The sequence below is a fragment of the Vicugna pacos genome, chromosome 3 (assembly GCF_048564905.1).
Source record: "Vicugna pacos chromosome 3, VicPac4, whole genome shotgun sequence".
Lineage (NCBI taxonomy): Eukaryota > Metazoa > Chordata > Mammalia > Artiodactyla > Camelidae > Vicugna > Vicugna pacos.
The window spans coordinates 41,908,619-41,936,040 of record NC_132989.1 but is presented as its reverse complement, the minus strand read 5'-3'; the positions used below and the strand labels follow the sequence as shown (position 1 = coordinate 41,936,040).

Here is a 27,422-nt window from a genome sequence, read left to right as displayed (position 1 = left end):
AGGCCTGTATTCTATCATCAGTTTTCCCACTCCTCTTTACTTCTGACTTATACAACCAGACAGTTCCAAGCAGTTGCACAGTCAAAGGTCAAACAGACAAGATGACTAAAAACACATTCATGGGGGTGAATGGCAGGGCAGATCCCTGACTCGTATTCATGGTATGAGCTGACTGTCAAATACTCTGTGGTTCACTCAGAGAAGATTCAATGACATTCAGGCCAAATACCACTGCTGCCCTGGCTGACCTCCTATAATTGATCTTAATAGGACGATATCCCAGGGCACATTAAAAGCACAGTCCCTACTATCCAATGAAATAAGACTTCTAGTGCCACGTCATTTCTAATACAGGTCAGGAAGGAAGGGGAAAAAAAATCACCTGTCATCCCCCAAATGACTTTGATGAATAATTTGTTGGCACATTGAACTTAGTTGAACTACACTTATCCTATTGCAACAAAATAAAGAAATAAGATGATCAAGACCAAAATATTGCCCTTCTTGGTGATTCTGTACTATAGTTGGCTGGTAACTTGAAATTTATTTCTAACAAGCCTTGAACTCTGAAGTCATTTTCCCCAGTGATGGTTCAGTAGCTGACATTTGTATCCACACTGTATCCCAGGCCAAAAGAGCCTCTTTGCCTTTCCAAATATCCTGCCAAGCTCCACCAGGGAATTCTGGACGGTGTAGGAGATTCAGGAAGTGAATTGAGGCTGCCAGGAATCTTCATCCAGGTTAATCAGCTCTGTAGACTCTAGCAGAAAAGAAGCAAGCTGGCTGGCTGAGCAATGCAGATAAGCAGATGGCTTGGGCACAAGTTAAATGAACTGCATATTGGCTTCCAAATTCTCTTGCATCTAAAGCCATCAAAACAACGTGATGTTACTGCAGATTTCATATCAACTTGATGAACACTTACCATAACAGGAGAGAGGGGACAATAAATTCAACACTTCACTACCTTTTAAATGTGAAGTTCATATTGACAATGCACAGCAAGAACAGTTAAGGGAATGAAATGTTAAAGACTTTTGAGTATTTACTTAATTTTTAAGGTAATTCCAAATTTATACTTTTACAGTGATTGTAAGAAGTCCAATAAAAACTGAAGAACAATTATTCAAGGCATACAGGTCTCAAATTTTATAAGAAATATTTCATGACATTTTACTAATAGGAAAAGAAAAGATTGCAACTGGTTGCATAGAGATTTCATTAGCTCAGGAAACCAAAGACCATTATACTTTTCTGCCACGATGAGTAGCACTGTTTTCTTTCTAGAGAGTCCCATGATTTTAAGTTATCTGAATGAATCCACACATGAGGAATGAATTTAGGGTCATCATTTTTTATTAGATAAACTTAGGTCAGGTCTGAAGCAGTAAGTAGCAGGGACTTATAATTTTAAGTCTACACTGAGTTATATACAAGGTCAGAAGACAATGATGATGTAAATGTTGTGGTCTTTTATTGTCCCAGGAAAAAAAAATCCTTCTATTTGTTGGAATAAAAAAATCACCTGATGAACAAATCTAAAACGAAAAAAGTTTTGTTTGGCTTAGTCTTCATGCACATTGGCTCTCATGTTGAAGCACAGAAGAGTGGTGGGTGCCATAACAGGAAAGGATCCAGCATGTTAATACATGTTGAGATATGTTGAGATTTGTAGGTCCTCATGACTCGCTACTTTTAGTACTAGAGAAGTTATTTATGTCATTATAAAGGCTTAACTTTGAGAACTGAACATTAAGTTTGAGAATTTGTGAAGGCTAGAGCAAAGCGTCTTTCAAAGGAAAAAAATGCAGCAATTGCAAGTAAAACGCTTTGAGGATTAGACAACCCACATAGCAAATAAAAGTCATCAGGACTTTGTGGAGTATGTTGTGTGAAAATAGATTCTACTAACCTAAGGCATTACATGAAAGCTATCAGCCTTCCCTGAGTCCACTGATTCTTCTACAAATTTTGTGAATCATCTGCTATATGCAAATACTTTTTTAGGGTACTGGAGATACAAATGTATAGTAGCCAATTTTTGCCTACATGGAACACATCTTCCATTCTTTGGATAATCCTCCTGTTTCTGTGGGGAATTGCTTCCCTCCTAACCACCTTGAATGGTGGAACCCATCACTGTTCTCCCTCCTCATGAATACAGAGATGGACACTTGACCCAGCGTAGACCAACCAGAGAACCCACTTCCCCTGGAGACAGTAATTGGTCTAGAGATGAGCACATCTCCAGATGGGCCAGAGTCTTGGTGTTAAAAGGACACAACTTGTTATCATGGCCACCACCACATGGAAGTGTTTAAGAGAACAAAGCTGTCAATCACAGGTAAGAAGAAAAGAGACAGAGAATGTTGAAGACATTCAAATCTAGTTGAAGTACTTGAAATTCCTAGAGCCCCTGAACATTCTGTAACATGTCCTTCAGTCCTGTGAGCTACTCCCATAGCCTTTCAAATCATTTCTCCTTGTGTTACATGTATCATCAACCCTTTAACACAGGTCTGACCTGCACGGGTCCACTAATAAGATTTTTTTTCAAGAACATCTGGAAAGTTATACATGGGTTTTGACTGTGTGGAGGGTCACTGCCCCTCACTCCCAAATTGCTCAAAGGTCAACTATAATTTGAGTTGAGTCTCTGTCTCTTAAAACAGAAAAGTTCTAGCTACTTAAATGGGGTGGCCAAAGAGACCCCATCTGCCCTCTGACATTACCACCTAGGAGGAAAGAACATCAATTGAATGGTAAGTACATCTGTGGTTTCATGGTGTGGAAGTACCAGGAAGGGATGTGATACAGACTGTACCACTTCACACAGCATCTTCACCAAAAACCTTGGAAACAAACCTTCAATCAGTGGCTAACTCAAACCCTTTCAGTTTTGCAATCTAACTTTGAGCATAATTTCAGAAACCTTTTCAGAGAAGACAGGTCTCAATCTATTAGGCCCAGGAATCCCATGTAACGTTCTAATCAAGTGCTCACTGGCTGGTCTACCAGACCAAGGGCAATTGGTCACTTACTTTGCCTGACAGCATGCTATGGGTTTTGCAGAGAAATCGTTAGCAGCCAACAGGTCTTCAGATTGAAGGAGCTATTATAGACAATTAAGGTAAAGAATTAAAGATTTATTTCACCTTTCCTGGAAGGAATTGTATGTTAGGGTAACCATATCATCTGTTTAACAAAAGAAAAGTTATTCTTTACTGAAGAATTCAAATTAATTGATATGAAAGGAAAAACAGAACTAGAAAATCACACTGTGCAATCCCATGCAATAGTCACCAATGCATAGAGACAGATAAGAGAAAGATGGAGAGCATTACAATGGTGGGACCAGCTGTTACCATCTGAACTAGTGATCAACCTTAGCATCCTTAGAAGTGAGAAAACCAGACATTGTGCCTCACAATGGGACACAACGTGAAGCACTTGGCCCTGCCTATGAAGTGTCCTTGCCAAAACAGGTCAACCAGAATAAAATCAAGCCTCTAGACATCTTTCATTTACTGGCAAGAGAGGGAACAGAAGAGCAGTTAAATATCACCACAAAAAAGCCAAGAGACAAATCCAAAAAGCAACCATTCTAAAGAATGAGCTCAGTTTCTACAACAGGTCACCTGCAGAAGATAAAAAGGAAGGAGGAAGAGGACTACTTCAGACTAAAAGAGATTTAAGAAAAAACAAATTAATGTGTACCTTATTTGGGTCCTTGACTCAACTAAACCAACTATAAAATGACCTTCAGTGAAAAATGGAGAAATATTATTGTGGAATAGATATCAGATGTTATTAAGGAATTATGATAGCTATGATAACAAGATTGTGGTCCATATTTGTTACAGATAACTGATGTATGTTGGAGTGAAATAACATAATGTGTAAGGTTTATTTTTAAATACTTCAGCAAAGGAAAACAAAGATAGATAAACACAGCATATGGGGCAAAATCTTGACAAATGACAAGGAGTGGTAGGCAAGCAGATACTCATTGTTCTATTCTTTTTATTTCATGTCTATTTAAAAATTTCCAAATGAATTTTTCAAAGTTTGGCTCTTTGCAAAGAAAAACTAGTTTTTAAGGAGCATACTATTGAGAATCACTGTTAGACAAAACACATATTGCAATTAAGTAACTTAAAAGTCAGTCAAAAGAAAACAAGAGAAGCCAGCTTTCAAAAATATCTCACTCAATAACAAGATGTGTTTTTAAGAGCAGAATATTACAAGATACTGCACTGGCTGACAGTTACTAGTTTTTAAAATTTATCAAGGAAGAAAGAAACTCTTTAGCAACAAATAAATTATTTAGAACAGTTGGAAATAGTTCATTTCCTGACTTAAAAAAAATTTTTAATGAAAATTTTTTAACTATACAAATTGGTCTCTATGTACAACTGTATTTACTATTTCTTTAGATTAATCAATTCAGGTTTAGCAACTTGTTTACAAATATTTTTTTAAATTTTAAAGACTAGATTTAACAGAAATGTTTTATCAATTCACAATTCTATTTATCAGTCAGAATCTTTAAAAAAATTTGAAAATAGCTAGGATATGTTGGTAAAAGGAATGGATATCAACAAAATGATTATTAATTGGAGACAAATACAGAATTTAATGAAGAAGGAAACTGCAATCTTCCTATACAACACACATCAGAGTTGAAGCAAATGATGTGGAGATTCCAAAAGAACCCAAGAAAAATGTTGTCAACAATACTATAGTTACAAAAAGCCAATACAGGAGATTCTGCCCACCATTTTCGAAACAAAAATTTAAAATTACAATGAACGATTTATTTAGCTGAAAGGAAAAGATTTTTGTCCACAATGTTATGTAACACTGAAATTCACAGTTAAAATAAACTTAATGTATTTATAACACTACTCTGTTCTTCAAAGAAAAGGTAAATGACCTTCTTCTCCATGACTTAGACCACCTGCTTATAAAGTGATTGGAAACTTTCTGGGTATCCCCTGCTCCTGCCTTTCTGTATCATTTGCCTCCTTGGATCATCTGGAATCATATACACAATTGTCCAGCTCTCAAAGAAATCAAAGAGCTTCTTAAAATCCTGTTATCTTTGTGGTAGAAGATAAATGCTCAAAAAGGTTTCAAGAAATATCTTAACAGAGGTATCAGTATTAGAAAAACAAGAAAAAAAATAATGTTTTTAAGGCAACCACTGAAGAAAAAGCAAATGATTCTGCTGTTTGGGCCTGAAATGTTCTCTTCTTAAAAAATGAGGGTTTTTAGTTTGTCACCCAACTGCTGATATAATGTAAATGACAAATTATCCCACAAGCCTAAAGGGTGAGGATGTTTGTTTCACAGGATATTATTTCTTTTCCGAAAAAAAAAAAAAGCTTTAAAATTTTTAAATGGTTTTCTAATTAAAAAATTTTTTTAACATTTTTTATTTTAAAAAAGTTTACTAAAGTCAAGCATTAAAATAAGAACCTTTGTCATATTTTTCTTTGTCTGCTGTGACTACACTATTAGGAAGGGGCTCTCTTCAGGAGAGTTAAAAATACTGGATTTCACTGGGGATAGGGTTTAATCACATACTTTACTATTTCCTATAATCTCCAGGAGTGACTAGACTTGGTAAATCTTCTAAATCTTCTCTCCTCATCTTCTCATTTGTTCTATCCTATGGGAGATAGGGACACTAACCTAGTTTTTTAGATCATAGCTGACATGATCCCTCTCAGAGCATGGTGACTAGGGGGCGGGGCCAATGCTTCTGGCTACTGTAGCTGCTCTCTCTAATTTGTAGAAAGCAACTCCAAAGAACTGTCTGTAGTTGTGGTCTCCTCCTTCCTCATTCTCTTCCAGTCCTTTCCAAACACGCTTCCAATGCTCTACCATGCCGCAGAGACTCCACAAGATCACCAGCTGCTTCCATGTTGCCAAATCCAGTGATCATTGTCGTCCTTCATTCACTCAAATCTCAACAGTCTTTGACCATTGCTCATACTTAGACCATTGCTCATACTTTACTCAGTGAACCATCTTCTCTGGGCATCCATGAGGACACACTTTCCTGGCTCTTGTGCTATCTCCCTGGCCATCCTACTCAGGCACCTATACTGGTTCCTTCTGCCCTGTTCCACATGTAAATACTAACATATTCCTGTTGGGAGCAAGGCATAAAGAAAGTAGGATTTATGAGAAATTACTTTCTTCCTGTTCAATTAGCATGTCTTTTTTGTTTCTCTCTTTCCGCTACCTTTGCTCTATATTGAAGGCCTAAAGAAGTTTTAGAATTCCTTTCACCATTTCACTGAGTTTTAGACCACTGAGGTATCTTTATGGTCTGTATATTAGAGTACACAAAATAGATGATGTCACTATACATTGACAATTTCTTGGTTTGAGGTAGGAAAAAACCTCTAAACTATTACAATCACAAAGGATAACGGAGGAAATAAAACATTCTGTGCCTAGGAATAATATCTGTATGAATTATCTTTGTTCAGAGACTCAGAGAAGGATGGAACCATTTAAAAACCCAGAAAAAAAATGAGTAAATTCCTAGGAACACACACACTACCAAAAATGAATCATAAAGAAATAGAAAATCCAATCAATAATGAGTAAAAAGATTGAATCAGTAATCCAAAGTAGATCTTAAGCATTTTCACTAAGGAAAAAAAAGGTAACTGTGAGTTGATGGCTGTGTCAGTTAACTTAATTATGGAAATTCTTTCACAATGTATGTGCATATTGTGTTATCACATTGTACACTTGAAATATATTACAAATTTTGTCAATTTTGCCTCAATAAGTCTGTAAAAATACATGTTCATGAATATTTATCTTTTATCTGTAATAACAAAAGAGTAAACATGCCTCTATCAACAAGTGAATTGAGTGAATTGTGGTATAACCAAATCAATGAAAACCTTTTCAGCAACAGAAAATTCTCAAAATTCAAGAAGAAGCTGAATTAGTGGACCCAAGGTTTCCCAGGACAATAAATGCCACTTTGCATAGATGGCAGAGCTCCTTCATTATACCCTTTCAGTGATTGGTCTAGATACAGCCATGGGGAGCCCATCTTGGTGACTAAGAAAGCCTTAACATTTCCTTCAACCTACCTAAACATCAGTCTGCCTATTCAAATCCCTGCTGGGCCACATACTGAGTTACCTGGGGATAAGTTACATCTATCTGTGATTTAGTTTTCTCATTTCTGACATAGAGATAATGATAATAATAGTACCTACCTCATAGAGTTGTGTTAAGCAGATTAATACATGCAAGTGTTAGAGCAGGCAGATAGCTAGATATGAGCAGAGAAAGGGGGACACAGACCAAATGGCAGGAATTGGGCAGAAAGGAGGGGCACAGGCCAAATGCAGGAAACCACACATCATGTAAGCAGCAGGGATCCTTGGGTAGAGAAACAAAAGCAGGAACCCTGGGGCTGATAAGGGATCATGCCTTTTGGGATGACAAGTGGCCTGGAGAAGAACAAAGAAAGGTGAGAAAAGGCAGGGATTTCTAGTGTCCAAATGTAACCTTTTGCTCATTATGCCCTCATTTTAATAAAATCAGCCTTGCAGATCAGAAGTACCCATCATGCACCAACACCATGACACTTTCGATCCAGACTAAATAAGGACAAAAATGCCTCCTCCCTTTGGGAAGGTGGAGTTGGGATGATAATCAGGAAATACGCGACCCCCAAACCCTTCCCTTCCCAGTGAATATTCCGCCCCTTCATTTTTACACCCTATGTAGCTAACTTGCCAAAGAAACTCAGGGAAGCTGCTCACCTGAGCCTGCCCGCTCTCCCCTGAGAGTGTACTATCCATTCTTTAATAAATCCTCACTTTATATTTTTTTAACCACTACGTCTTGTCTCTGAATTCTTTCTGGGGACGGGACAAGAACCTGGAACACGGGTTGCATCTATTGGCAACACAACGTGCAAAGATCATCTATTATTATTTTCATTATCATTCCTATTTTAGAGATAAGAAACTAAACCTTATGTTCATGAATTTAAATGACTCATAAGTGTATGTAAGAAATGAGGGTAAAATTCAGATCCTTCCTGCAAGTTCAGCGTTCTTTCCTGTACAGCGCATAGATTCCCTGCCGACAAAATATATTTGCAGTCTTGAGAAGTTTGTGCTCCTGATCAAATAAAAGCAGGCATGGCTACTCACCACTTAACAAGTTGGCAAAACAAAGCCTGGCAAATTTAATCTCTGCGCTTATTGGGAAGATCTTGCACCCAGCTGACAGAGACCTTGTCTAAGAATGATTCGAAACCCTAACTAGATGGAAATAAAGAGGGAGAAAAAGATTAGTGATTACAGACTATCAAAGTGAGCCCTGACTGAGGCAAAACTGGTCCTTGACAGCTGATAAAAAGGGAGAGAGAGGTCAAGTTAATTTAAGCGTATAGTCTTTCCCGGAAAACAGAAGAGGCTTCCTTTCAATTTAATTCCTCTTTTTAGTAAAACTCACAGGCTGGCGCCCCCCCTGCTGAGCCTTCCTGGGGTGCTGTGTCACCAGAGCCCATCATGACCTGATACAGTCATCACTGGGAAAACAAACTAAAGCCCGTCTCTTTTTATTCCTCAAATTTATTTTGTCTCCAGACATTTAAGAACTCTAAGTTGAAATAATTTGAGGTTCTGACTTCAATTTTAACTTCCTATGTGTCTATCATCCTTTCCAAGGAAACTCAACCAGCTACTTGGAGTTCTAACACTTTTCCAGGGGACAGAGAAGAGACTGCAGATGTGTAGGACACGTAACTCCATTGTCTCATTGTATTCACTTTGAGAGGATCAGAGGCCGCACATCACCTCATTTGGCTTTCATGGGATAAATCTACACACAAAAAAGCAAGAGCCCTGAAATATTTAGCATTGGAAGAAAAACCTTCTAGCTTCCCCAACACACTAAGGTCATAATCACCTTCTTTCTTTATTCTTGCCTCCAGTGACCAAAGTATGCTTCCCCTAACCCAGTAAGGTTTCCCACTGGCCATTCACCAGCCCTCCCCTCCCTGTATCCCTTCTCTCAATCTCCCACTCTTCCATTCCTCCCAGAGAAAAGGGGTCATCAGCATTTACCAAGGTTGCCCTAGACCCACCTCACACCTCACTCACTCATTCATGCACTCTCATAATGATGCCAATTAAAGGACTCCAGCACAGGAGTCAGGCAAGTAGAGAGCACTTCCAAGAATTCCTTTGTGGAAAACCTCTGGAATCCAGTATTCTGCAGACAGAAAAAAAATAAGTTGCCTGCCATTTCAGTAAACAAAGAATGCTGCCTGCCGTTTGGGTAAACAACGAATTATGCCCACAATCAAGCCATCAGCCACTACAGCTGCCCACCCTCCCCAACGGCGTGCCCTGAAGGGATTCAGGATGGAGAGAAAAAGGATACTGGGCCCTGATAGTTAAGATGCATACCAAAGGAATAATTTGAGTGAATTCAGACTCTTGCATCTTCCCCTACAGAGAAAAGCACTAAAATCATTAACTTGAGATGTCTGGTTTTTGTGACTAGCAGTAATCTTTTGATGTTCAACTTCATGTTTTTTTTCCAACAAAAGCTCCCATATATCCTGGCTCCTCCCTTATCTCTTTGGAACAGTTCCTCAGAGCAACCTGAGAGGTTGCTTTTCCAGGCTATAGTTTTCAGTAATGTCCCTGAATACAACTTAATTCTCAACTTTTTAGACTGTGCGGTTTTTTCAGTTGATAACTCCATTGGTTAAGAGCATGTATCTAATTTGATTAAAGACAACAATTCATAGGAAATATTCAAACTGAATTTGAATGTTCAGTTTAAAATATAATCATCAATGTTCTTTTCCTTCCAAATGTTGGGGCACTTTGAGAATCCATGTGAGGATGCGTTCAGAACATCTGCTCTTCAATTTTAATAGCCATACCCAGTTAGCCAATATGATAAAATCCCCATCTCCAGAAGGAAAAAAAAAGGATCAGAAATGAAAGGTACAGAAAAAAAGAGTAAGAAAATCCATCAGATGCGGTTCCCTTGAAAAGAGGAGTCAACTCCCTTTGACAAAAAGGTGACTCCAAGAGAATAAATTAGTGAATAAAATCCTTCACAAGCCTTTTTATTGTTTTAAAGCAGTTTTACCAATACCTCATTGTCCCCCCTAAAACAGGGAGAAAAGCACTATTAACTCATCACAGCACCAGGAATGTTGGTTAACTTGCCCCCAGTTCACACAGAAACAGAACTGGCACCCAAGGTCTCTTAGCTCACAGGAAAATGACCTAAACTAAGACAGCTTTTCCCCTTCAAGTTAATTCCCTTTAGATACTGTCAACTGAAATAAAATGCACAACCTGAAAGTTGAGAGTTATGTTGTATTTGGCAGACATTTCTGAGGACTTAAGACTTAAGCCCAGGCTGACAGCCTTTCAGATCTCTCTGAGGGACAGCTCCAAAGAGGTAGGGGAGGAGCCAAGATATATTAGTTTTCCCAACAAAGACCAGGCAGTCAGAACATTAAAAGATAACTGTTAATTAAAGAAAACCAGATATCTCAAGTTAAGGAATTTAGTGCTTTTCTATGTGGGAAGGTGCAAAGGTCTGGGCTCACAGAAATCATTCCCTTGATATGCACCTGGCTGTCTAGGGCCAGTGTCCTGTTCTTCCACATCCTGAGTCTCCTCAGGGGGCACCTTGGGGCTGGCTGCAGAGGCCAGGCTGCCTGCTGGTCTCCATCCTGAGTTCCCTCGGTTCACTGTCAGGGTGCTGGAAGTGGCTGATGACTTGATGGCCACAGCATTCTTTGTTTATATGGCAGGCACTGTTTTTTGTTCGCAATACTGAAGGCCAATAGATTGGAACTTTGCCCATCTTGGACTTAAATTTCATCTCAACAGAAGCTTCAAGCCTGTGTTCTTCTCAAGAGATTGGCATTAAGTCCAAGTGCCATGGCTAAGCCTCCAGAGTCCTTTCTGGGAGAGAAGGAAAGTCTTGAGAGGGAAGTTTCATTCAGAATTATTCTCAAAGTGATGCAGGAAAACGGATGTGGGGCATGAGAGCCATGTCCCAGGTCTTGATTGCACCCCTGGAATGTGCCCTGGTAAGTGTGGGTCCTTGGCTTCGCACAGAAGAGAATTCAAGCGCGAGCCACCGCTGAGTAAAGGTAGATTTATTTACAGAGATACAGACTGCATAGAGTGTAAGGCAAGAGAAAGGCAAGAAAAGAGGTGTGGGAATTGGGTGCTCAGGTTAAAGTAAAAAGTAGGTACACACTCCACAGACAGAGTGCAGCCATCTCCAAAGGGGAGAGAGAGAAAAAGGCCACTAGGTGTGGTGTTGTCAGTTTTTACGGTCTCAGTAGCTTCACAGGCCTATAGGTGGGACCATTCCAACTGCCCTGGGGAGGGGGCTGAGATTACCAGGAGTTGAGCCACTGCCTATTCTTTGTCCTTTTGCGGTTATCCTTGGGACTGTCATGGGCCTGCGGGCATGTTATTTATCACGCTGTTACAATAGCATATAATGAAGCTCAAGGTCTACTAGAAGTTAAACCTCTTAATCCTTAAGACCAACTGGGAATTGAATCTTCCACCATTTTGGTGTTAAATTGCTGTCATTCCTTGAGTGGCTATGCCCTGCCCCCTTTCCTCCAGTCTCAAAAGCTTCTGCTCCTTTGATTTACACAACTGATAAATTCAAAAACATATTAATGAGACAGGAGTAGGTCTCTCTCTCCCCTTTCAGAACCAGTTAGAATATTTTAATTTCACATCAAATAAACTAAGGCAGAACCCATCTTTCCCCTCCCCACTAGCTGTTATTTTAAATTAGGAAAATAATAATTCAAGATAGTTGTATCAAATTTACAGGCTTTATTATCAACCCTAATGAAACCAAGAGTTTATGGGACTATTTCAAATCCACTCATTATGCTAATTAGTTACTTGATTCAGAGAAGAGAATGAAAACAATGATCTTACAGAAATCCAAATAAGGGAATAGGAATTTTAAATCAATGCATTTATTTCTCTCACCTTCCAAAAATGATCTAAACAATATTACAAAAATACATATAGGAAGCTAAAATAAAGAGCTGGAAGATGCAATCAAGAACTGAAACCACTGGATTGTTTAAATTAAGTTGACATTTGTCATGCCAACTACTAGATCATTATTACTCTTTAAAAAAAGAAAAAGAAAAAAGGCACTACAGTGAGTTAAAATCTGCTTTAAAAAATTCCCCTGACATTCTGAAGGAAAAATAATAAAATGGCCGCACTTAGGCTAATAAATTCTTGGCTTTATGCTTTTGCTTGCTTTTAGAACGATCAGCAAATCTGACCTACCTGACACTGCTTCCAGCCCCAGACCCACTGTTAAAGCTAAAGTTGTTGAGTGTACTGTCCGATTTTACCTTACCCTGAAAATTAAAATTTACAATCATGTTTGGCTTCTGAGTCATTCTCCAGGAAGGGAGTCATGGGACGATAACCTCAGGAGAACGACCAGAATCCCCAGAGTTCCTCGTGGCGCCAGATGAGTCTGATCAGATAAGAAAGGTCACAGGCACACGACCTTCTAGACCACCGGGAGGTCCCATGATGCCAGACAGACTCATCAAGATTTAGGAGGAAGTTTCATCAGAGACCACTGCTGATCATTATCACTTTTTATGCTCCAACTTGTTCATCTATACACTAAGTCCCAACCCCAAGACAGATTCACAGTTTTGAAGGCACTAGCCTGCTGGGAGTTCCCTTTGCCTGGCAAAGCAATAAAACTGCCTCTTTTCTTCCAAGTTCCAAGACGTTGTCTCTGGGTTATTTGGCTCGTCAGGGACGGGGGCTGATCTTTCGGCCACAATATGACCAACATTCTGGGAAGACTGCTCTTAGTTATTAAGCTGTCCCAGCATTATCAGTGCATTACCAAAAGGAGACACTTCTTGTTTTCTCTCATCTCTATTGCTTCTTTTCCACCAATTACTATTGATCCTGATTTCAGACAAATCAGGATTAGAGAAAAGACACACACAATACCTTAGAGATAGGTAACTGGGGCACAGGGGAGTGGACAGAAAGACAGTCAGAATCTCAAGACCTTTGCAAGGCAACTAACAAATACTCCTGTTACACATCTGAGAAGGACATCACACAGCTTCTGGCAATGCTCGTAGTATTCCAGATTTCTAGCACCTTCTGATTAGGTCCTCTGTGGTTTACATATATGGATTCACAACAGATAGCAGCATTTATTTCTTTAAATCATATCCACCAAGTTTTCTTATATACCAAATTGTATACTCATATGCCAGTAAGGTCCATTTCTGACCCCCGAAAACAATTTTCACACCCATTATTCTTGTCAGCAAGAAACTAAAATTCTCCCTCTAATGACCCTATTTCACTGCAAAATAAACAATCTAAACTTAATCGCTTGGAAACACTGCCTGTTGGAGAGATTTATGGATTTTTGTTAGATAGTCACGTGGGACGTGAAATGTGTATCACAGGACCAAGTCCTGAGTACGATGCCTGCTGCCCCCATGTCTTCTGAGGGCTTCATGTGGTCCTGGTTCAATGCAAAGCCTTATGCTGTGGTGTCATGGTCCAAACAGATGAACCCGGTTACTGGTGAGCCAGTAACTTCCTAAGACCACAAATATTGTTAAAATGAAGGAAATGTGAGACTTCTTGATTTAAAAGGCAGATAAGAGGAATCTGTTTTTCCTTCTTTCATCCATTTATTAGAATATTCATAGAACCCCGAGAGATGCCAAGTAGAGCAGCACAGGTAATATTTAACAGCTGCCTGCAATACCCCCGGAGGAATTTTGACTAAGAAAAGGGAGAAAATGTATCTCAATTAGAAGAGTCAGAAAAAGATGACAGGGGAGATTTTCACCCAACAGCATGGCAGACCCACACTTGGGAGAGAAAAGATTTCTCTGATCTAAAATAAGGAGTGCCCTAACTAAGCACTGCACACATCAGCTTGAGCCAGACCAAAGCCCTTCTTGTCCCCACCACCCTCGTCTGTGCTTCTTTCAATGCACCTACTTGATGAACATCCTACTTGATGAACGTAATGTCTATTTGGTTGTAGAAGGTGCAGGCGGAGCTCAGCATCCTGAATAAGAGCTTAGTGACAGGAAGAGGCAGAAGTGAGAGAGAGCTGGGGAAGCACTGCTTTCTGGGAGGCTGCTGTGCGCTGGTAATGACCAGGAGAAAAGGATCAAGTGTGTCCTCTTATGAAGAGTCTAATAGCAATAGACAACTAGGAGGCAGGAGGAAGAGAAGACCCCCTCTCAGCCTACCAGAATCACAGCAGGAAAAGGACCAGGAATTTGGCTTGCAGCTGTGAACGTGATCTGTCCTTCTGGTTAACGCCGTAGGGGAGGCTGCATTAATTCACAGAAGAAAAGGCAGAAAGGATAAGGTAAAACTCACCATTTGGTCTGTTAACAAAATCTTAACCTCTCTCTAAACATGGGCCTGGATAGTAGAGGAAAAAGGATTTCAGAAACAATCAATGTGAGGTTATACAGAGACTCTACAATATAAATGAGGACACAACACTCATCACAGAGAACAGTTTTCTTCTGAAAATACAGGCAAGATGATGAAATTAAAAAAAAAAAATCCCAGGAGAACTTACATTACAGAAAAGCCAACTAGAACCAAGATAGAGGCAAAAGTGAAAAAGGAGTTGGATAGGATTAAAAATGACTACAATTTAAATGCAACATTAGCGTTAAGATCAGCAGAGGAAGCAAGAAAAGTGTATTTACATTGCTGAAAATATAATCAGTTAGGTGCAAGAGAAACTCCAAACCTCTCAGAATGCAGACACACTGGCAATGGAAATTATGAGAGAAAAACAACTTAAAGAGAGAATGAATAGTCAGCCTTGATATTAGTGGTATATTTTTTTTAAAGTATGTAGCTACAAAGTATTACATGCTTCATATTCTATTTGTTAATAATCTTATTTTGATCTCTCTTGTTTAATGTTTTTAGTTCCTCAGATGTGTTCCTTTTTTCTAAAGCTAATGGACTTAGCACTTACTCTAAAGCCATATGTCTACTAACCACTATTAAAGAATCTACATGATAAGAAAACACATTCTCTTCTTTTGCTGCTGCAGAAAAAAAATCAATTATTTCGCATCATAAACCCTTTGCAAAAAAAAAAGTTCTATGAAACATCTAGAATTCAGATACAATTGCTATCTAGAGAAAGCAAGTACTCTAAACCTCTGAAATGCCTATAACTACGATTCATCATATTATTTACCAGTAAGTATACCTAGGTAATAATTAAACATCTCTGCTATCTCAAATGTAAACTACAAATATGTTACACAAAAGGTAAAATAAAATAAATCAACTCTGGTAGATTTCTCAAAGTTCTTTTTTGTTTGTTTGTTTGTCTTAGAGTTTTGTTGCCATTTCCATAACAGATAACATCTGTGGGAAAAAAGAAGAAAAGTAATACTCAAAGATTAGAACACTGAGCTAACAAGGACACACAATAATTTGGAAGAGTTCTATCAGTACCATGTTAAAAAGAACCAACATATAAACATACCTACATATAACATTAAAATGCCAAGAGAAAAAGCAGTAAAACATGAAAAAACAGTATTTTCAATGAAAGAAGTTTCTCAAGAAATTGTGTTTTCTTAAGTATTACGAAGGACAGAGACAATAAAGAAATACCTATCTAAAGGTAATTCTGACATCTAATAATTCTGAGTGGTTAAGCTGTAGTCGACATGAGAAAGCAGTAGTAAATCTTTCTCAGATAATCAAATACTCAACACATTACATTAATTTATCCTTACACACACACACAGAGGGATATCCAATTACATAAAATGAGAATAAAACTTTTAAACAAAAATATGAAGTGATATCTTAAATATCATTTTATAACAAGTATTAGATGCAGCTAGTTATTTCTTTATGGTTAGATCAGCAAAGAATGTGTTTAAATAATTAAAAGATATCCACAATAAAATAGGTTGAAAACAGTAATTTAAGCCTAAATGTACAGATTTTAGTACAAGTGTTAGAATGAAATGTAGGAAAGTTGCTTCAACCTGTAATATAGTGAAAAATATTTTCATAGTTTAAATATATTATTTTATTGTTAATACTAACAAATGGAGATATTATATTTTAGTGTATTTTTTGAAATCAAAATTTACTTTTTAGAGTAGGGTCATAGCTTTCAAATCACTAGAAAAAAAGAAAAATAGAATTTAAACCAAGTTGGTATCCACCCAGAAAAAGATCCAGTATTAGTTCTGACAGTAAGTGTAACAGTTCAAACAAGTATCCTCTTTCTCTTCCTACTCCTCTCTCCAAGGCAACAGCCCCATTTCTAATTATCAATTTTTATCAATGACACCTATCAACCAAAAAAAATGTACAGCCTCAAAGTTGACAGTTGTTTTATTCTGAGGACTTTGAGGACTCGAGCCCTGGAGGCCTCTCAGATCGCTAAGGGACAGCTCCAAAGAGGTAGGGGAGGAGCCAAGATATATAGGAGTTTTTCCAACAAAGACCAGGTAGTCAGAAAATCAAAAGATTACTGTTAATTAAAGAAAACCAGATATTCCAAGTTAAGGAAGTTATTAGCACTTTTCCACGTGTGGGGAAGGTGCAAAAGTCTAGGCTCACTGAAATCATTCTTTTGATATGCACCTGGCTGTCTAGGGCCAGTGTCCTGTTCTTCCACATCCTGAGTCCCCTCAGGGGGCACCATTGAAGGGTGGCAGCAGAGACTGGTCTTGTTTCCATCCTGAGTTCCCTTGGCTCACTGTCAGTAGTGGCTGATGACTTGATGGCCACAGCATCCTTTGTTTACTGATACGGCAGGCAATATTTCATTCACACACCACCATTTTTTTCTACAAGCAATTACATTAGAAACCTAAGGATACTCTATGATTCACCCCTAAATTTGATAAGGTACCAAAGCATATGAATTTCTCCTTAGAAACAGCTCTTGAATTTGTCTTTCCCATTCTTACTCCTCCACCTATGATTAAAGTTACTAAATTTCTCATCCTGTTTGATTCTAAGCTTCCTGTTTCATCCCACATATAGATAACTCTGAAATTCTGCTTCAATCAGACTATAACCCGGCAGAAGAATTTATAATGTCAAAAACATCCTACTCCAAAAGAGCTGGCTGTCTTACTGTCCCTAAATGTCATTTTCTTTATAATTTCCACCCATTGGTATGTGGCATTTACTCTGCCAAGAATGCCTTCCCACCTATCCCTTCCAATGATCCAAGTTTTATCTTTTTGCCAAGACTTACTCAGATACCACCTCCTCCATGAATTCTCCTCCACTCAATCCAGTACATGTCTTTGAATTTTTATAGGACTTGTTCCATCCATACTGCTTATTGACACTTCTAACGTAATGTCATGAGTGGGTTTTATTTCTTAAAGCACATACATCTCTATTTACTTGTTAGCAGGATTAGAAAGTTCTGGTGAACCACTAAGCCCCATTTCTGTTTTTGAGTATTTTTCACAGTTTCTCAGCAAATCATGTTGAACTGGTAAAACAAAAGAGGATGAAACATTACCTATGCTTACTGCCTTGTATTTCTTTTTTCAAGGCATTGGAGTGGTTCTCAACATAGTGCCAACGCTAACACCTTCACTTGGAAAGGCATTTTGGGATTTAATCCTGGACCTTGTAGGGGCTTTCTACTATGTTAATTTTCTCACTTGAAGTCTCATACCTAAGTGAAGACAAAATTAAATTCTTGCTGCTACAGAAAACAGTAAACCCAACCAACCTTATAGCCTAAGTAAGGAAGAGGATTATTCCTATCATGCAGAACATCCAAAACTTGGCCAGCAGTGACTGACACAGTGACTCCCAGACTCCACTGGGGACTTCTGCTCCTTCTCCTTCTGTTTTCATCTGCAGCTTGCGCCTTTTTTCCTCATCCTTATAGATACTAGGCAGCGGCTGCCTTCTAGCAGGAAGGTGTTCAAGGACAAAAGGCCTGAGGGCCTTGTCATTTCGACAATACCCCTTTGGGAATTTTTCCCAGAAGCCCTACTCTTTTAACTTTATCTTAGAGGGCAGAATTGGGTGACAAAGGATTTTACCTCAGACCTCCCTAAAAAGTAATTTGGAAGAAAGGGGATTAGGCATTGGGTAGATAGCTAGAAATACCTGTCCTAGTAAAGAAAAAAGACATTAGTAACCTCATCCTCCACATTTTTAAATATTTTATTTTGACGTAATTTCAGACTTTGAGAAAATTTGTAAGTCTATTAAAAAGAATTCCCAGATATTTTCACCCAGATCCCCTATCACAGTTGTTTCTCTCTGATGTTATTAGAAACAATGCTAGGGTTTCCCAATTAAGGAAGATGCTAGCCTCAGAAGTAGGGATGTAGGGGTGTGTGTGTGTGTGTGTATTTTTTTTAATTTGAATCTGTAAAAAAAATATTCATCAATTCCTGTTTGCTTGAGTGCGTTTTGTCAGGAATAGGGGTTGAATCTGGTTAAAAGTTTTTCCAGTATCTGTGGAAACAATCCTTTGATTGTTTTTTTCCTTAGATGTTATTTACATATATTGAAGGTCTCCCAAATATTGAACTAACCTCACATTCCTAAAGTAAACTCAGGTCATTATGTATTGTTATCTTAGAGGAGCACTGGATTCTGTTCATCATCTTTTATTTAGAACTTTTGCATCAATATTCATTGATGATATTGGTTCATCAATTTCTTTTACTACCTTCATCAAATTTATGTCAGTGTTATACTTGCTTCATAAAAACATTAGCAAGTCTTTCTTCATTTTCAATGCTGTGGAATAATGCATAGAGCACTGGGGCCACCTGCTCTTTGAAGTTTGCTAGAATATCCCTGTGAATTCTCACCTGAACACAGTACATTTTGTGGCTTAGTTCCTTTTCAACTTTCTCAGTTTCTTCTGGGGCAATTTGGTTGAGTACGTATTCTATCTTTAGTTGGGTCAATTTGGTAAAAAGTAACTCCTTAGGAAATTATCTACTTCATCTATATTTTCAAATTTATTGCTTTGCCAACTAAAAATTGGCACTTGGTATCAGTCTCTACAAGGATTAAATCACAATGGCACTTGCCATCTTAACCCCACAATGATTAAATCATGAGTTGCTGCAGCCACTGACCTCCAACACACCCTGAAAGGAGTTCAGGGTGGAGATCAGGAATGAGGCACTCTGTGCTCTGGAAAAACGGGCAGCACAGGCCTTCATATAGTTAGATATTTTCAGGACAAGATTTTATGACCCCAAATTCTCGAGTGTCCTCTTACCTAGAAAAGCACTAAAATCATTAATGGTGACACCTGCTCCTTGTGACTAGCAGCAAGCCTCTGCTTAAATGTGTGCTTGACTGCACGTCCCTCCTTCACTAAAATCATAAATGATACTGAGTTCCTCCCTGCCTCTCCGGAGCAGTTCCCTGGAGTTATCTGAGATGCTGTCTCCCGGGCTGTGAGCTCTTAAGTATTTAAGATTATTTTTCTATAGCCTTGATACTTGAAGGGCAGCTTGCTAGAGGGAAAAAAATTTGGTCCACACTTTTTCTTGAAAATGGTGCTCAGTTGTTGCCTTGCTTTGTCTGTTCTATTTAGAAGTCTCATGCCAGTCTAGTTATCTTTCCTTATGTTACTTAATCCTTCCCCTGGTGGGGCTGAGGATTCTTTATTGTTGTTTAGTAGCTTTATGACAGCATGACTTTGAGCTGATTATTAAAGGCTAGCTTATAATAGTGCCAATGAGCCCTTTCAAAATATAGACTCAAGTCCTCCACATCCAAAAAGCTTTTTTAATAGTGGTAAATATGAGTTCTGTTCCACTTTTTGTTTTTGTTCCTTGGGACTCCAACCATTTAGACGTTATTCTTCCTTTGGTTGTCTTCCAAATCAATCACAATACCTCTTTTTACTTCTTCCTTTATCACATTTTCCGGTTGCTTTTCTATTAATGTCCTTTATTGTGTTTTTATTCTTCTTTTATCATTTTTTAAGTTAGTCTACATTTCTAATATGATTTTAACTGAGTTTAATCAAGTTGTTTCATTTGAGTTTTTCTCCATTTTGCTTCTAATTTTTGGACTTCTGACTCAAACCATTTTCTAAAACCCACAAAAGCTTGTTTGAGGATATTAAATTCAGCTTCGAGTGTTGCATTTCAGTTTCCTTTCTATTTTGCCATTGGTTTTGGTGAGGATGAGATTTTAATCAGCTGAGTATTTTGATTATTCTCATTTTCTGTTTTATTTTTGTAATAGCCTTAAAAAAAAAAAGATGGAAACATCCTTCTGCCTTTCTACGGACAGAGCCAGCATTCTGGGGTGTTTGTAAGGTTTCTACTTCAAGAACACCTTCTTCTGTCGGTGTAGCAAGGAGTAAATTTGGGGGGTTAGGGGAGAGAGGATGAGAGAGGTGTGGTGTATCTTTTCATAACTTGATCCTCTTCTACCCAAACTTCCCCTGTCTTTTCCCCTTCACCAGACACTTTCCAAGGATAGCTCTCCACTTCTAACATTCTTCTTTGCCTGTGGTGTTACCACTCAGTGACTTTTTACTCATGTCCCGCACATACTTTCAAGTCCCCTCCCTGTAGTCAGAGCTCTGGCCTGCACCACTACACTTTCTCTTGGTGGTTTCTGTTGGATTGATTTCCTTCCTACTGCTGTCTCCCCATTTCCTTTCTTCTGCACTGTTTTTTGCTGAACTGCCCATATAGTCCCCAAAGGCTTCCAGTACAGAGCATGGAATCTAGCATGTTGGGATTTTATGTTTATTCTTCCACTTCCTGGTAATTCGAGGTTTGGACAGTCTGACTTCTAGTGATGATGATGGAAAAGAGTTCATGCAGTTGTGTTGTTTTTATTGGTTTTTATTATGTTGTTTTGAAAAGTTGGCAGGGTCCAATTTACACATCCATTCTTAGATCAGCTATTTTTCCATTTTTTGAGATACTGACACCAAAAAAATGAGGAACAGATATTTTGATGAACATCACCACTCTAAACAGCTGACAAGAAAACTCAGCCTTTGGATAGAAAAGTAACTGTCAAGAAGAGATCTTTTACAGAGTTGAGCCTCTATGGAATTTAACACTCTCATATTTTAGCAACTTTCCCATGACTTCTGTGGCACAGGAAGTAGGCAGAGTGAGGGAGTATTAAAGGATATAATGGCAAATTTGAGGAAATATGTGTCTTAAAGGACATTATTAATAACAATCTCAGACATTTAAAGATGCTACCCATCTATGGCAGCTATTGTACTGTGTCAGTACAATATGGATAAAAACAATTGTAGACAAGGGGTATTTAGGACCTTCAGAATCATCTTTAGTTTCCACTGCAGACAGAAACACTGAAATTAACACACTTCATCAACAGATACCAACTGCCACATTCAAGATAGATGGCTTATTTTACTTTCATGGCAAATTATGCCATTACATCACGTTATGTTACAATAGAATCTCCTGAACCACCTCCTCAGTGTGAAAAATTGAACATCTGCTCATATCAGACACTGTTTAATGATGTGTGCCAAGCTTAATGTAACTTCCACCTGACACTTCATCACTTATACTTAGAGGACCATCTAATATCAGCAGCATTCCTTAGTATTTCAACATTGTTTTCATCAACTGAACATTGTAAAAAAATTAATTCACTCATTAAATGTTATCTTATGTTCTCCATTCTGTGATATACGTGAAAAAGTAAATCAGAAACACTTCATCTCCATTTTCTATGTGAATCAAGATACCAGGATATCTTTCTCATATCATTACCATTAATTTTTTGCTTTTTCTCTTCAGGGATCAACTATTACTCAAGAAAGGAAAGGTTTTCTTCATCCCAGTTGGCTTCTGATGACTTTGTTGCTTCCTTTGGAAAAATCAAATGTTTTGGAGTAGGTGGGTGAGAAACAACTTCATTGCCAAAATCTTTTAAAAATTTCAAGAGTTCTCTGGAAAGAGTTGAAAAAAAAAACCCCTTTTTCTTTCTCTCAATAATTTCTAACAAGCCATAATAAAAGAAGGCATTCTTTCTTCCACTTTAATGACACTCATTATGCTTGTAATTACTTGATGATTATTAGTCATCCTGCATATTTTTTGACCCACAGACACAAAGATAATCTTTAGGACATTTTTTTCTTTCAAACTGTATTTTCACTTTCATGCTTATTGCTCTGTTAAAAACAAGACAGCTAAGCCCGCTTACATCACCAAACCAAAACTTAACACTTAATTATGGTTTCGTTTCAGCCTCTCCCAAGAATGGAATCTTAAGCCAGTCAGTCTGGAATTATCTGGACAGCAGTAGTGAGGTCATCTGCCTGAGACACCTGCCTTCCCTACAGGAAGGCCACCTCGCCAAAACCAATCCACATTTTGCTACTGTAACTTCCTTGTCAGCTCCCTGCTGCCTATGAAAGGTTTTCATTTTGTAAAGCTCCTTGGAGCTCCCTTCTATCTGCTAGATGGGATGCTGCCCGACTCAAGAATGGGTGAATAAAGCCAGTAAGATTTGAAAATTTTACTCATTTAAATTGTGTTATTTAACACCTCTATTCAGATAAATTGCTTTTTGAGCCAAGGTTAGTACTGATTTTTTAGAAATTCACCCACTTCTTCTAGATTCTCAACTTTATTAATAAAATGGTCTTCTTTTGCTTAAAATTTCCTAAAATCTTTCATTCTACCCTTTTCAATTCTTGAAAAGGTTTTGGTTCTTTGTTGTATTTCTAATCAGATTTCTCCAGGAATCTAGATTCTAGTTAAAGGGAAAAAATTTAACTGATTAGGTTGTTAGGTTTTTTTCCTACTAATTTATGCTTTTTTCTTTATATACTTGTTTTTTAAAATATTGCTGGTCTTAGATTGAGTTCCTATTTGTCTAATACTCGTAATTAAAAGTATAACTTTTCTTGAGTTGGGGGGGGTAATTAGGTTTATTTTTTAGAGGTACTGGGGATTGAACCCAGGACCTTGTACATGCTAAGCATGTGCTCTACCACTTGAGCTATCTCCTATTCCTGTTTTAAGCTTAGTTTTCCCAACAACTTAACCCTATCTGCTTTCTTTCTTTCAAGTTGTCTTCAAATTCTGTTTCATCAATGGTTCCTCTCCCTATTTCTTAGTATCACGAGGAATTTATTCATGATCTTCTGTATGTGTGGTTCATAACTGGAAATCCCACAAAATGAAGTAACTCTCTACTCAGAAAAATACACACGCACTGAGACTTCAGGGCCCCCTGGCTCTCACCAACCCCCTGGGAAGAGTGGAAACAAGATAATGTCACTGACTCATGGACCTCCATTCACTCCAGCTTTTCCCAGAAAATATATTTAAAACCCCACCTGTTTTCCCCTTCCATCCACTTTTCAGGATCCTCCCTAGACTTCCTATTAGTGGCTTATCCCTTGCCTGGCTCAACTGCCAAGACCACTACAGGACTCTGTCAGATGCCAACATAGATGGACCTTGGTTTTACATTACTTTTACAGCCACATGTCCACAGAAAAAGACAAAAATGTTTTCCAGAAAGAAAGAGAAGGTTAAGCAGAAGTGATATTGCTGGGCAACAAAGCAGCTGGGTGGGAGAGGACCCGCCGGCCAACAGCCTCAGCTGCAAACCATCACAGGCAGTGATGAATGGTGTTACATTACCCTCAGGGGTGGGGACAGCCTAAGATGATAATGAATATGCTGGGAAAGAGTATTATAACCTCATCTGGTATGGATGGGTGGTTATCAGCATCTAGGCTGCTGGATAGGAGAACATGTTGACATTATTTATAGCTACAATGCAGGGCTATGACAGAGATCCATTGTAAACAATGCCTTCCAAGGCAGCTGCTTTCCATTATAACCATGTAACAGAAAGGAGTGTGCAAAGGATGTCTTAGGGTCGTGGCATTAAAGAGGGCTGTCATCTTTGCTAAATCTGGGACTCATTTGCGTTCCTATTTTTATTTCCATTTACTTTTCCTATATCTGAGCAAACTTTCTAATTTTTTTTAACCAGTAAAGTTTTTCTTAAAGCATATTTCTATTTAGAGTTCTCATTACTTGAAAATGGGCCAAATTACACATTTTTTCAAAAGTGAGGAAACTTGGTATAAGATCCTCTCCCCAAACCCCCACGAAAAATGTTTTTCTCTATCAAGAGCTTAATGCCTAAGTCTATTAAGGAACTGCCATTCCCAGAGGAGAAGTCTTACTTTATATAAAAATAGGTTAAAAGGTCATTATCAGTTTAAAAAAATCTGATTATGAGTGAAAAGAAGTTATTAATGTCCTGAGGGTAGAATACATTAATCACGAAACTTGACCTATATAAGTCCCCACATCTCTAGTGCCAATCTCTAGTTGTAAAATCACAGTCTTGACATCAGAGGAAATGAGAGTCCCTAAAGTGAGTAATATTGAAACGTTCTGGCAGAGAAAGAAGTTCAGGATTACGATTCTACTTCTAAACGTTTTTGGAAGATCGACTTTAGAAGCCCAAGAAATAGAAGTTTTATAACAAAGTATCTGGAAATCTCTTGTAAGCTCACCTTTCCTAGTAGCCCCCTCCTGCCTGCTGGGACAAAGCAAACCTGTTGCTTTGAGTTTATTCACCACAGGGGCTCAAGCCAGCCTCAGCTGTGGGGAATTCTCTCACACTTGATTTCATTGAGATGTTTCCAGAAGGTCACAGCCTTTCTCGTTTCTGTACCACGTGGCTGAGTAACTTGTCCTTTTACAGCTGTCCCATTCTCTCTCCTTGCTTTTCGCCTGGTATGGGTTCCTTATCCCTTCTCCATCACCGTTATAACCATCCAGAGTCCATTCTAGTCTCCTGTCCACCCCAGCCCAGTTTTCACTCTTCCCAGAAACAACTGAAGACCTAGAGATCCATTACCTGCCACTTCCCTATCTCAACAGCTTCTCTTCCTGAGCAAAGTCCAGCCAAAGACCTTGTTTCTGGTCACCTCCCTTCTCAGACCAGGCAGCTTATCAGGTCTTTAAACATGGATTCAGGTTGGGGTGTTAGAACAGCACAAAATGCAGTTCCTAGAGTTAGGCCCCCTTCAGTCAATGCTGGGCTCTGTCACCTACTGACCGCCTCACTTACACAAGTCACTAATCCTCTCTGAGCCTCAGTTTATTTGCATATGAGAGGGAGATAATAATGTTGCCTACTTTTATAAGGTTATCATGAAATTAATGAGTTAATCCATAAGGTGAATTTATATGGTAAATTCTCCATAATTGCTAGCACATTACTCCCCCAATTGATTTTTCTTTATACTTAATGGCAAAAATTAAAGCACAAAGGAAAAGAGGAAAGACATTTGTGTCCATGAGGACCCAACCAAATCAACTGAGGAACTTTTTAACTCCTCTTCACCAGGGCTTTTGATTTTCCTTGTTGAGCCATTAGTAATTATGACCATTAACATTACTTATATGCTGTTTTGTGGGGAGGAGCTAATCAAGTTTGTTTGTTGTTGGATTGAACCCAGGACCTTGTGCATGCTAGGCATGCACCCTACCACTGAGCTATACCCTCCCGCTGGGACTCATCACATAGCAACAGGTCTTGATTTTGTTTCCAAACCTTACCCTCAGGACTCTCTCCAAAGAGTTCTCAACAGGACAAACAGTGGCTGATGCTACCTGGGTAATAGCTATTATCTCATAACCTTCTAGAACCACACCAGCAGCTAATATGTCATCACCTACCCTCTTCCAGAAAACCAAGATCTGTCTTTTCAATATCCAAAACTGATTATTCCCTCAAAACCTTAAAATCATCGCCCCTGTTTTTGTTTTGTGTGTACCTGTGATTAATTATGATGGAAATGAAAGTTTAAGGTAAAACACAATCACTTAAAGTACTGATCGTATCAATTTCCCCTTCACAGGAGACCAGACCTGCTTTACCAGGAATCTAGTTACTCATCCAGCAGGCAGGTTCTTCAGGTTTGAGAGGGGCAGGAGTTCCTGCCTCAGGCAAAGGAAGAAGAGTGAAAACAGTACTGCAAGGTACTGTAGAACCAGTAAGGAAATGAGAAGTTTCAAAACAAGTGGAATTAAGAGCAACCTTTATGTCCCAGGGGGTTAGAGGTGGGATTGTGGTTGGGGATGTAGTGGGAAGAGCTCAAATTTTGAGAAGAGAGAATTGGAGCGTGAAGAATGCAGGAACAAGTAAGTGGATGGATTCAGAGTGGCTGCTATATATAGTTCAATGAGTTTAAGGATCATCTTTTTCACAGCAGACAGGTAGATCTGGCTGTTTTTATATGTCCCAAGGCTTGGTAGATCCATTATGGCCCAAAATGTCTTAGTTGCTTATTTTATTTCAAAATTCACCTCCACTGATCATGCAACCTGAGATCCTCAGTATATAACATTGTGATTAAAACGTCAACCCATTCACTTAGCCAACAATCCTGAGCACTCAGTATATACCAGGACCAACACAGGTACTGAAGGCAGGTAAGTGAATCTCTGCTGTCAAGTGTGTTCTTTGGTAAATCAGATTAATAAGAAAACAAACTATTATGGAGAGATCAGTGAACATACTATGAGCCAACAAGAAAGCAACTGTTAAGCCTACAGGGGAATGTCTGGAGCATTTCATAGAGGAGACAGTGTTTAGGATAGTTTGGAAGGAATAAGGAGTTGGTACAAGTTTGGGGGAAGCTGAATTTCAAGTGGAGGGGCAATTTACAAGAGGGACTATTTGAAATTCACTTGACTCATGAGAGAGAGTTCAGCATGACTGACCCTGGGGGGTGTGTTTGTGGCTCAGAGCTCGGGTAATGCTGTGGAAGGTTGAAAGGAAAAAATGGGGAGAAGAAACTGTAAAGAACCCTGCCAAACTGTAAAGAGTTTGAAAGGTCTCGATCTGGATTAGATTATAGACAGTCAAGGCTGCAAGCAAGAAAAACCAAACCTATTCCAGTAATTACATGTGAAAGTATAAGAATATGAAATAAAGCAGAAGTTGTATATAGAGAGGTTGGGAAGTACTGAAGAGTCTTCAGGTATCAAAATACAGACTGGACATTGCACTCTTGGTATCTTGTAAGCTTTACCAGCTCCTCATATCCAGAGTGCAACTAATCACCCTTCCAACCAAACCTACTCCTCCTCCTGTTTTCCTACCCTGCTTAACGCTTCTTTCATTCAAACAGTCTCCCAGCCTGGAGACAAGTGAAAACTTCAACATTCCTCTTCCCTCCTATCCAGTTGGTCATCAAATGCTATTGATTTTAATGGGGTGGGGAGGTAAAATGGGAAATAAAAGGGAAAACTGCTCAAGATCAACATGGAATCACAA

The 27,422-nt window shown here is 38.6% G+C and overlaps 2 long non-coding RNA genes across 5 annotated transcripts in view; both read right to left on the bottom strand.

Moving 5' to 3' along the window:
- LOC116277914 (uncharacterized) overlaps positions 1-27,422 on the bottom strand; it is a 387,230-nt gene that overhangs the window by 163,695 nt on the left and 196,113 nt on the right. The window lies entirely within an intron of this gene.
- Positions 502-25,739, bottom strand: LOC140695383 (uncharacterized). The gene is made up of 2 exons (XR_012071117.1): positions 25,700-25,739; positions 502-863 (listed from the first exon to the last, which is right to left on the bottom strand). It is a non-coding gene; the product is annotated as an uncharacterized lncRNA (long non-coding RNA).